This window comes from Branchiostoma floridae, chromosome 4, assembly GCF_000003815.2.
Source record: "Branchiostoma floridae strain S238N-H82 chromosome 4, Bfl_VNyyK, whole genome shotgun sequence".
Classification (NCBI taxonomy): Eukaryota; Metazoa; Chordata; class Leptocardii; order Amphioxiformes; family Branchiostomatidae; genus Branchiostoma; species Branchiostoma floridae.
In genome coordinates, this window is record NC_049982.1 from 25,576,623 (window position 1) to 25,585,512 (window position 8,890).

The following is an 8,890-nucleotide window of genomic DNA, read 5'->3' on the forward strand; positions in this document are numbered from 1 at the left end:
CACCGGCTTGGTGTTGACTGTGATTGGCCTGTGTTGTGACCTTGGTATAGGGTTTTCCACTGTTTTTTCAAAATTTTGTGTCAGTCTGGAAGGCACAAACACCAGGTCTGGGTTGTACCCACGACGCCAGCGTCCACTTATAAAGGAAGGTTTGTCTTTCGCCTTGTGTAGTAAGGACAGATCATTGTTTGATGCCCATTCTTCAACCGCCTCACCGTCTGGGTTGGTGTCTTGATAGCCCCAGCGAGTGCTGTGGCTGTTGAAGTCCCCTAGGACTAGGCACGCTTTGCCAGTTAGGTCACATTCCTGAGGCCAAACAAATGCAGTTGGAGGGGGTTTGTACACTGAGAACACCTTGGTGTCTAAGGTTTCCACCATCAGTATTTCAATACCATGGGCAGACAGGTCCTTGGTTTTAACAATTATGGACTTATCCCGCACATAGACTGCACTGCCATGTACAGGGCTTGGATGGTAGATCGCCAGATCCATGCCAGGGATTTTATATGGCACAGCTTCCTTGTGAGTTTCTTGAATGCACAGAATATCTGCATTCAGTCCTGTCAATAAGTCGGCTTTCGTATGTGAAAGACCTTCAGTGTTGAAGCTAACAATCTTCAGGCCTGGCATTTCGGGGCCGAGGGGTTATCCTTTTACCACCCCTAATATGCAGTAGTAGCACGTTGTGTAGCAATTGGTTTCCCGCGAGGGATTAACAGGGGCACCACGTGAAGGTTTGCTACTCGCCTCGTCACTATTAGACGAATGCAGTCCTTCTCACAATATCCTTAGCCTCTACAAGCTCCGTTGATCGGTGGTCCGTGCATGGTGAAGAAATTATTCTTCTGGCCGGCTGACTCCCCTAGCGTACTATTGACTCTATAGCTATTTATCCAGTTTCTAGCATTAGCCTACCCATCCCCAATATCATGGCTTCGGCCTCTCTAGATGGTGGGCTTTTGATACTGGCGGTAACAGCTCTATATCCAAATTCAATCAACTTCGGAAACTTCATCAGCTTTTTTCTTGCATATTTTTGTTAGGATCTCGCGGCTCACCGGACATTCTATAGATTTCAAAATATTTTGCATACCGGATAAACCGGTTTACCATATATCGTCATTTGCATAACACGTAAACACTCGAAAACAAACTGTACCATGGCGACATACTTGTAACGGCCATGACCTTTGACATATGAGATAATTAGGTAATGACTGTCTAGACCATATGAGGAGGAGCTTACATTAGCAATTTAGGTAATCCCTGATAGGCTGGATGCCGACAGCATCCAACCAGCTTACCTGTAATGGGCGGAGTTATACAACCTATTGTCATGCTAGTTAACCTTAGAGATTGTATGAAGAGATTTAGTCAGTCTGGCGCCCCTCGGATCTGAGGTAAGATCACCTAAGTAGGGCTTAGTCCCTCTTTTGGATTGTGTACTAGTTAGTTAGTTAGACTCACTCTCTCTGTAAATATACTTAGATCTCTGTATCATTACCCTATCTCTAGATCTGTATCATATAACTGTAAACTTGCTGTAACCGTATTGGAGCACATTGTATTATATGTTACTTGGGTTTAGCATAGGTTGAATAAACACGGCTCACAAATAGTGATCGACTGGTTTGGCTGAGTTCCTGATAAGCTAATATAAGACTTAGATACCAAACACCCCAAACGTTATATACTAGTAGTAGTACAGAGTCCGCACGACCGCACCCTAACTGGATTAAACCGGCTTGCCGTATGTCGTTTTTTTTACAGACGACATTTTTTTTACATTTTCTATTCAAGCACGCACAAAGAATCCCAACTTTTATTTCCACAGTTGTTTTAATTCTAAGTAATTAGTAGCTGTAGAGTACTGTTGTAGGGTACAGACTATCTTTTACAAAGACCTTGTAGTCTGGAAGAAAAAGTAACTACATGTACCAGTATCTAAGAAGCAAATGTTTTCGCGCCTAGTTAAGCAAATTATAATTTTCAAAATGCATTTTGTACAATTTTCGCGTAAAGCGGTGGGTTGCTGAAAAGGCTGGACTGTCTCCCAGGCCAGTCTACCTGATCCGGCTATCACGTCAGGCTGCCGAGATCCCCCCATTCATACCCCCCCGCAAATGGCTAGCCTCTCATGTACCTGCGTCCTCTAACGGAATGCAGAAAAATTACAGCCATTACGCTGGTATGGTATAAAAGAACCCAACAGTGCAAGTATCGAGAAAATAGGGGTGCCCGGTCTTCCTGGCTAAACACGCGAGCCGAAGTCATAATGAAGCCACATTGCACTACTAGCTAATGGACAAAAAAAAGCGATGATCTGTCGCCAGTCTGAGATTCGGCCGCTTTATCTTTACCTTTAACATGCTTCATTTCACTAGTAAGAATTGCTTTTATGTGACATACGTTATGTTGTGTGACTTCTATACCCCCGTACAAAATCATTTTTACGAATCGTGTATGATTTTTTTTTTCAGCATGAAGGTCTTCACAGCTCTCGTGATTGTCCTTACTGTAGCCCTGATGGTTGATGTTGGACATGGATGGCGACGCCGACGTAAGAACATGGATTCATATATTTTGTTCATACACTTGAGGTCATGTTGATTTGATTGTATGGGTGACATTCCCTGGCAACTCCAAACCTAGTGCGAGCATGCGAATAAAAAATGCCCCCCCCCCCCAAAAAAAAAAAATTGGTCAGAAATGTTCTAATGTTTTGTTTTGTTGTCCATTAGGCGCAGGAATGAAGCGGGGTCAGGAGTTGGAAGAGAATGCAGCCTGGGAGCAGGACATGGGGAAGCTGGACGACCTGGCCGAGTTACTGAAGGAAGAGGCCGCAGACATGCTTGACCAGCTGAAACGGGAAAAGCTGACCGCTATGGAGGTGGACAACGGTACGAACTCCCGCATATGCTACTTCTTTACCTAAATTATTTGCTGTGATGGATTCTTGTAATTATCAGTGATCGAGTTCCATCTGTGAATCAGATGCCTTTCATGGCAGGAACTTCAGAACTTCACACTTGTGACGTGTAAATTACAAAGAGATGGCCTAGTGGTGTATAGAGGATCTGTAATGATTGGTGTATAGAGGATCTGCAATGAGAAATGTAATAATGATATACCATATTAATAAATGACGATGATTTTAGACGTAGACTATGCAAATAAGAACGTCATATTCACAATATTTGAGATAATTCTAAATGATACGAATTATACCTAATGAAACCTCCATTAATGTTCATGACATTTGTATTCTTGTTTTACAGACCTTGACGAGATGGAAGAGCTGGATGAAAAATAGTAAGAAACTCACTGAGTTCTTCTCACTTTACGCGTGCCATTTGAGTGGTTATAAAGTATTTTCTACCCATATCCTGGTTTATGTATAGATATGAAAAGAAATGGTTATGTCACGATACCAATTGTCTTTCTTGGTTCATGGTCTCTTCATCATATTCTAGGAGCCAACATAGCAATGTACATATTTCAGCTGGTAAAGTAAAGTAAGTGCACACTTTAGTATATGATAGTATCCCATTGCTCCCGTCGAAAGAATAGTCCCAACTCTGCCTTATCCAATGATTTGTAGAGTAAACAGTGTTAGTATGGATATTAATGTTATTATTTGTTATTTTTCCAGGAGAATCTAGGGCACCTTCCCGTGCACATGCCAGGACCTGAACCTGAAGCTTGCACGATGACAGTAGCATATCAGTAGTAAATCAGTAACAGTCAGTAGACCATTTAACCACAGACAGTAGACATGCAGTTTTGTAGTGCCTTCAGTGAAAGTCCATACCATTCCTTCTGGGTCAACTATGCCATGTTTAACATTACTTGATACGATCATTTCTAAGTCAGTGGAAAATGCAATCTTTTTATTTCATGGTAAAGTATTTTTACTTTCATGGTAAAGTTTCTGATACATATGTGACTATTAGACCAGCAATACTTACAAGCATATGGCACACAATTCTATAGACTAGATGCAACATGGTGAAATAAAGGAAAAATGTTTAAAACATGTGACTCGAGTCGATCTTCCTACGAAGGAATTAAATGTTGAAAAGGATGGGTGAATGAATCAAATATTTCTTGTTGAATCAAGAAATAATTGAATACAACAATGCATTTTGTTACAACTTTAAACTCTATATCCGTACAAAAAATTAGATCGCTTACCAATCTTTCGATTAGTCCTCTGATGCTTTTCAAGTTGTAATGACCCGAAGCCTTTGTGACATATCCAGACCGGAAGTGTGACAACAATTCATCATAAATATATTTACAGATTAACTAAAAACTGTATCAATTGGTTGCCCGTAAATTCGACACATCAATGAATGAACGAATGTAGTCTAAAACCAAAGCACAAACACACGGATTCTCTTTAAATACCTGGGTTGAAATTACGGTCTTATGTCGTCTGTAAGTTTGTTGAAACAGCTCGTACCTGTACGAGCGTATATGCAAATGTTCGTTGTCGAGCTGTAGTAGTGTAGTCAGGTAACTGTAGCTTAGTTGTCTGCAAGAAATTAGGTGTAATGTCTTGTTTAAAAGACAACCACTCTCTGTAAATATCTACCCTGTTACTGAAACAGTAAGAAAACCTTCTGCCCTATGTGCAAAAAATGCACTACAAGGGTATGAACCGATGTTACTCTCAATAAACCAATCGCCATGATCATCATCATAATAATCATCATGCGCCTACAACAGTCCAACAATGTCTTTTGATTTGCGGAACTACCAGTTAACCTTTCCGACATATACCGGTACTACATTGTAGCCCTTTTCAGTGGGTTTTCCCCTCTATTGAGGCTAACACTTCAAAAGAGCCCATTAGACGTCAAAGCCTTTTGTTCAACAAGAGCAGAGAGGCCCTCACCCCTCCCCCGACTGTATGCCCCCGACCCTGGGGAGTTCTAATTGATTAGGGTCGCTCTAATTGGAGTCTTGAAGTGGAGTCTCTAGTGAGTTGTTGCTGCCAACATGCGTCATCATAATTTTCTTAGTTTGATACGAAAAAAGAGAGAGGAATATTCCGTTTCTTAACAAACTGTTTCAAAGTAAGGCACCTCAGTAACGATTGGTTGATACAGGGGCAAGGTCCTACCGGAAGTATCATGTTAATACCGCCGATTACTGTATTTATTTTGCTTCATTGGTCAATTGCAACTTGTAACAGTATCTTATTTGAGTCCTTGTTCCAATCAGTTGGTAACTGGCAGACCCCGGTTCAAATCCTGGGAAGGGCATCTCGGGTGAGACTGCGCCCGTCTTTCGGAAGGGACGTCGACGTATTTGGGTCCAGTGTTCGAAGAAGTGCCTCGATCACGTTAAAAGGCGAAGGGCTAGGAACCGCTTCTTGCTAAAGAAAGGAAACTTGCTGTGCTGACCTGTGTGCCACTACACAATCATTAAGGTGAACCAAGGGCGTTATATAAGACATATAACGTCCTTGGATGAAAGACAAATATGCCAAAATATTTCTATTCATCTCATGAAATTTAAATCATAACTTCACAGGGAAAACTACGATACAGATTTTGAAGTGTGCTTCGTATCAAAATTCTTGAGCAAAATACAGGTCTAAAATTTGCTGTATCATATCGAAGAGCATGTACTTTTTTTTAGCTATTTTGTCTGGTAATCGTTGTATTTTCACCTCTCCAGACGAGATTGGGTGTAATACCTTGCCTCGGGACCTGAAATGGAGCGCTAATATGATGTCTCAACTCGCCGCCAGATCAGGCCCCCTACACTGCTGCCAATCAATGTATGACCCTGTCTTAATATAATAATATAAAAATCTTCCAGATGACTAGACACTGTAGACCTTAGATCACACACGTGCCACAGAAACTTGCGCCAGCCTCATTTAAAGCTAATCTTGCGTTGTGGGATGGAGACAAAATGAGTCTAGCGCGTTGGAGGGGCAGACTTTGATGTTTGGATTCGATCTGTCTAGGGTCTGGAAAGAAATCAGGAACTCATGCGTGCGCCGCATTCTCCTAGGAGACTAATCATTGGGCTGGCGTTATTATTTGTCGTACCAGTGTCTACTTAATGTCGTACGGACGCACTATGTCGTACCGGTGTCTACCCAATGTCGTATGGACGCTTGTCGTACCTGTGTCTACCTAATGTCGTACGGGCGCACTATATCGTACCAGTGTCTACATAATGTCGTACGGACGCTTGTCGTACCTGTGTCTGTGTCTTTTTTGTTGTATAGGTTCACTATGTCGTAGCAGTGTCTGCCTGATGTCTTACGGACGAAATACACCGTACCAGTGTCTACCTAATGTCGTGCGGACGCATTTTGTCGTACCAGTGTCTACCTAATGTTGCACCATTGTCTTTTTTTGTCGTTTAGGCTCACTATGTCGAACCAATGTCTTACGAACGAACTTTATCGTACCAGTGTCAACGTAATGTCGTGCGGACGCATTATACCGTACACGTGTCTATCTAATGTCATGTGGGTGTACTGTGTCGTACCAGTGTCTACCTAATGTCGTACGGACGCACTATGTCGTACCAGTGTCTACATGATGTCGTACGACGACTTGTGTCGCAACCGTGTCTACCCAGTGCCGCATGGGCGTACTGTGTTACCAAAAATTGACATTGTCCAATTCCATATCCTCTTTATGTTTTTTATTCACAATCTAGTTCCCAGATAGCTTCTTTTCGTAATGACCATGAAAAGGTAAATCAGATGAAGTAATAGATTTCAAAATGGCTACAGCACATTGATATCATTTATACCTTTTGAAAATAAATCATTAAACATCATCATGTAGATCGCTTACGTTTTGTTTAACGGACTTTGGAAGGTATTGCTTTCCTCCAATGATGTACTTTAATGCGTTTGAGTTGTTTTATCACACATTTACATCAAAGTATACAAGCTTTCATTGTGTAGAAACACTGGTCTAATACTTTACATCGCTAATGCTGCCACTAAAATATACAAAACTTTTCTTTCGTGGTTACAAACAGTGTGCTGAACGTAAATGTTAGGCCTACGTCATATTTCCAAACGGGGTCCCGGTCGGGCAGCTTTGGGAACGAAAAGGTTGACATAAAAGATAACAGAATAGTATTGGACATTATGTGTGTATATTTTACGTATACGTTTCTATTCTTCGTTACACCCAAAGAGCCCGTCCGGGTCCCTGTTTGGAAATACGACCACAGCCTTACTTATCATAGTACAAGTACATGTAACACATATTCACCTTTATCCGCTGGGTAACCTATATCCGTTTTAGGGATTTAGGGATATCAAGTCGGCGGAAGTTTCAAACTACAATGTTTTGAAAATATTGAAATTTGAAATTACCGTACGTCAACTTGATATCCCTACATGTAAGACACCCGTTTTGAAAAACACCGGATATAGGTTATACCCCGGATAAAGGTGAACTAGCGTACACGTTATATGAGTTGGTCGCAATCATGGATCTCATCCGTTTTGAGTCGTGAACCGAGTGCAGTTCGTGTCGTTCTAAGCTCTAGATCTACGTACTCTTGTTAGGGACCGTACGATATTTATCGGGGGGGGGGAGGGCTGGTGCATTGGAAGTCTGATCAAAAAAATTTTTGATGGCCCTCCCCCCCATCTCAAAAAAATCTAACGTGACCCTCCCCCTCCACCTCAAAAAAATCAACATGGCCCTCCCCCCGACAGGCATAATCAAACGGGTAGAAAAACAACCGATAAAATAATCTTAATATAGATGTCAGGGCACAAGGGCGCCAGTGTTCTCGCCAGGATTTTTTCACAGCGTCGGGGCAGGGGTCCGGGGGCATGCTCCCCGGGAAAATTTGGATTTTCAAACCCTCTAAAACAGAATTTCCTGCAATTTGAGAGGAAAATTATGTTCTTGAGATTGGATGCCGGTTGCCTTTTTTACTCCCGTTTTTCAGTAATCGACGTCCGCCCTCCCCCAAAAATATGTTATAACTATAAGCTCGGGGAATCAGCAGTCCGTGATCTGGCCCGGGTATTATTTGTCCAGTCATGTCTATATGAAAATTTTGGGTTTTTGATGCTTCCAAACAGGGCTCTAGCCAGTGAGTTCGTCAGCCCATGGAAAAATCCTGCCAATTTTTTTCCGACATTGAATAAAGAATGCCTACCTGAGTACTACCTCGTGCGATCGATGTTGCGCCCTCCTGCATCAAATGCTAGTAGTTTTTCCAGAGGATAAGATAACGGCGCCATCACACCTTGTGTTTTTTTTCTATTTTGCCCGATGATTTTACTAAAATTTATCATTTATCGAATCGGTCGGGTTTTACAAGGCCGCGCCGTCATTTTCCACGAGCGTGCGTTTGTTTCGTGCGACCTCAGGTAACCCCGTTTTCGGCGTGAAATCTTTGGCTCACCGCTGAATTTCTTTTTACATAGAGACCAAGAACGTTATACATTATACGAAGGACGGTGATCTAATGCGTCTTTGGCAGTGATCAGTGCCGGTGTAGCCTTGAAGGAGTAGCCAGAAAAGACGTCCCAACGTGCTGGGCGCTTCGATCGACGGTCCGTCTGGGGAGGGGGGCGTGCCGCGCCATGTGCCACAGACGACAATGCGAGTGCACAGCCGACTCGATCGACGCTTGACAACAATATTGCGGCCCCTTTTCTGCCGCAAATTTTGTCCTTTTGAAACAAAAGAAATGTTGTGAATAAAAAATAAAGTGTATACTTTTGGATTCTTCACATATTTACCGCGCACCGCTTTTGTAACTTAAATATTTGGGGAAACTCAGCCGAGCCGAGCCGAGTGCGTCTTTCCAGAAAAAAATAAGTCCGGAGACGGAATGACGTATGCCTGGCGGGAACGCTGGTCCAGGGCAGCGCCACTTT

General features: G+C 42.4%; 1 long non-coding RNA gene across 1 annotated transcript; it reads left to right on the forward strand.

The window, feature by feature from the left end:
- Window positions 1-1,375: 1,375 nt before the first annotated feature.
- LOC118414389 lies at window positions 1,376-4,203 on the forward strand. Its single transcript, XR_004830959.1, has 5 exons — window positions 1,376-1,400; window positions 2,481-2,560; window positions 2,742-2,900; window positions 3,279-3,312; window positions 3,653-4,203. It is a non-coding gene; the product is annotated as an uncharacterized LOC118414389 (long non-coding RNA).
- Window positions 4,204-8,890: the final 4,687 nt, after the last annotated feature.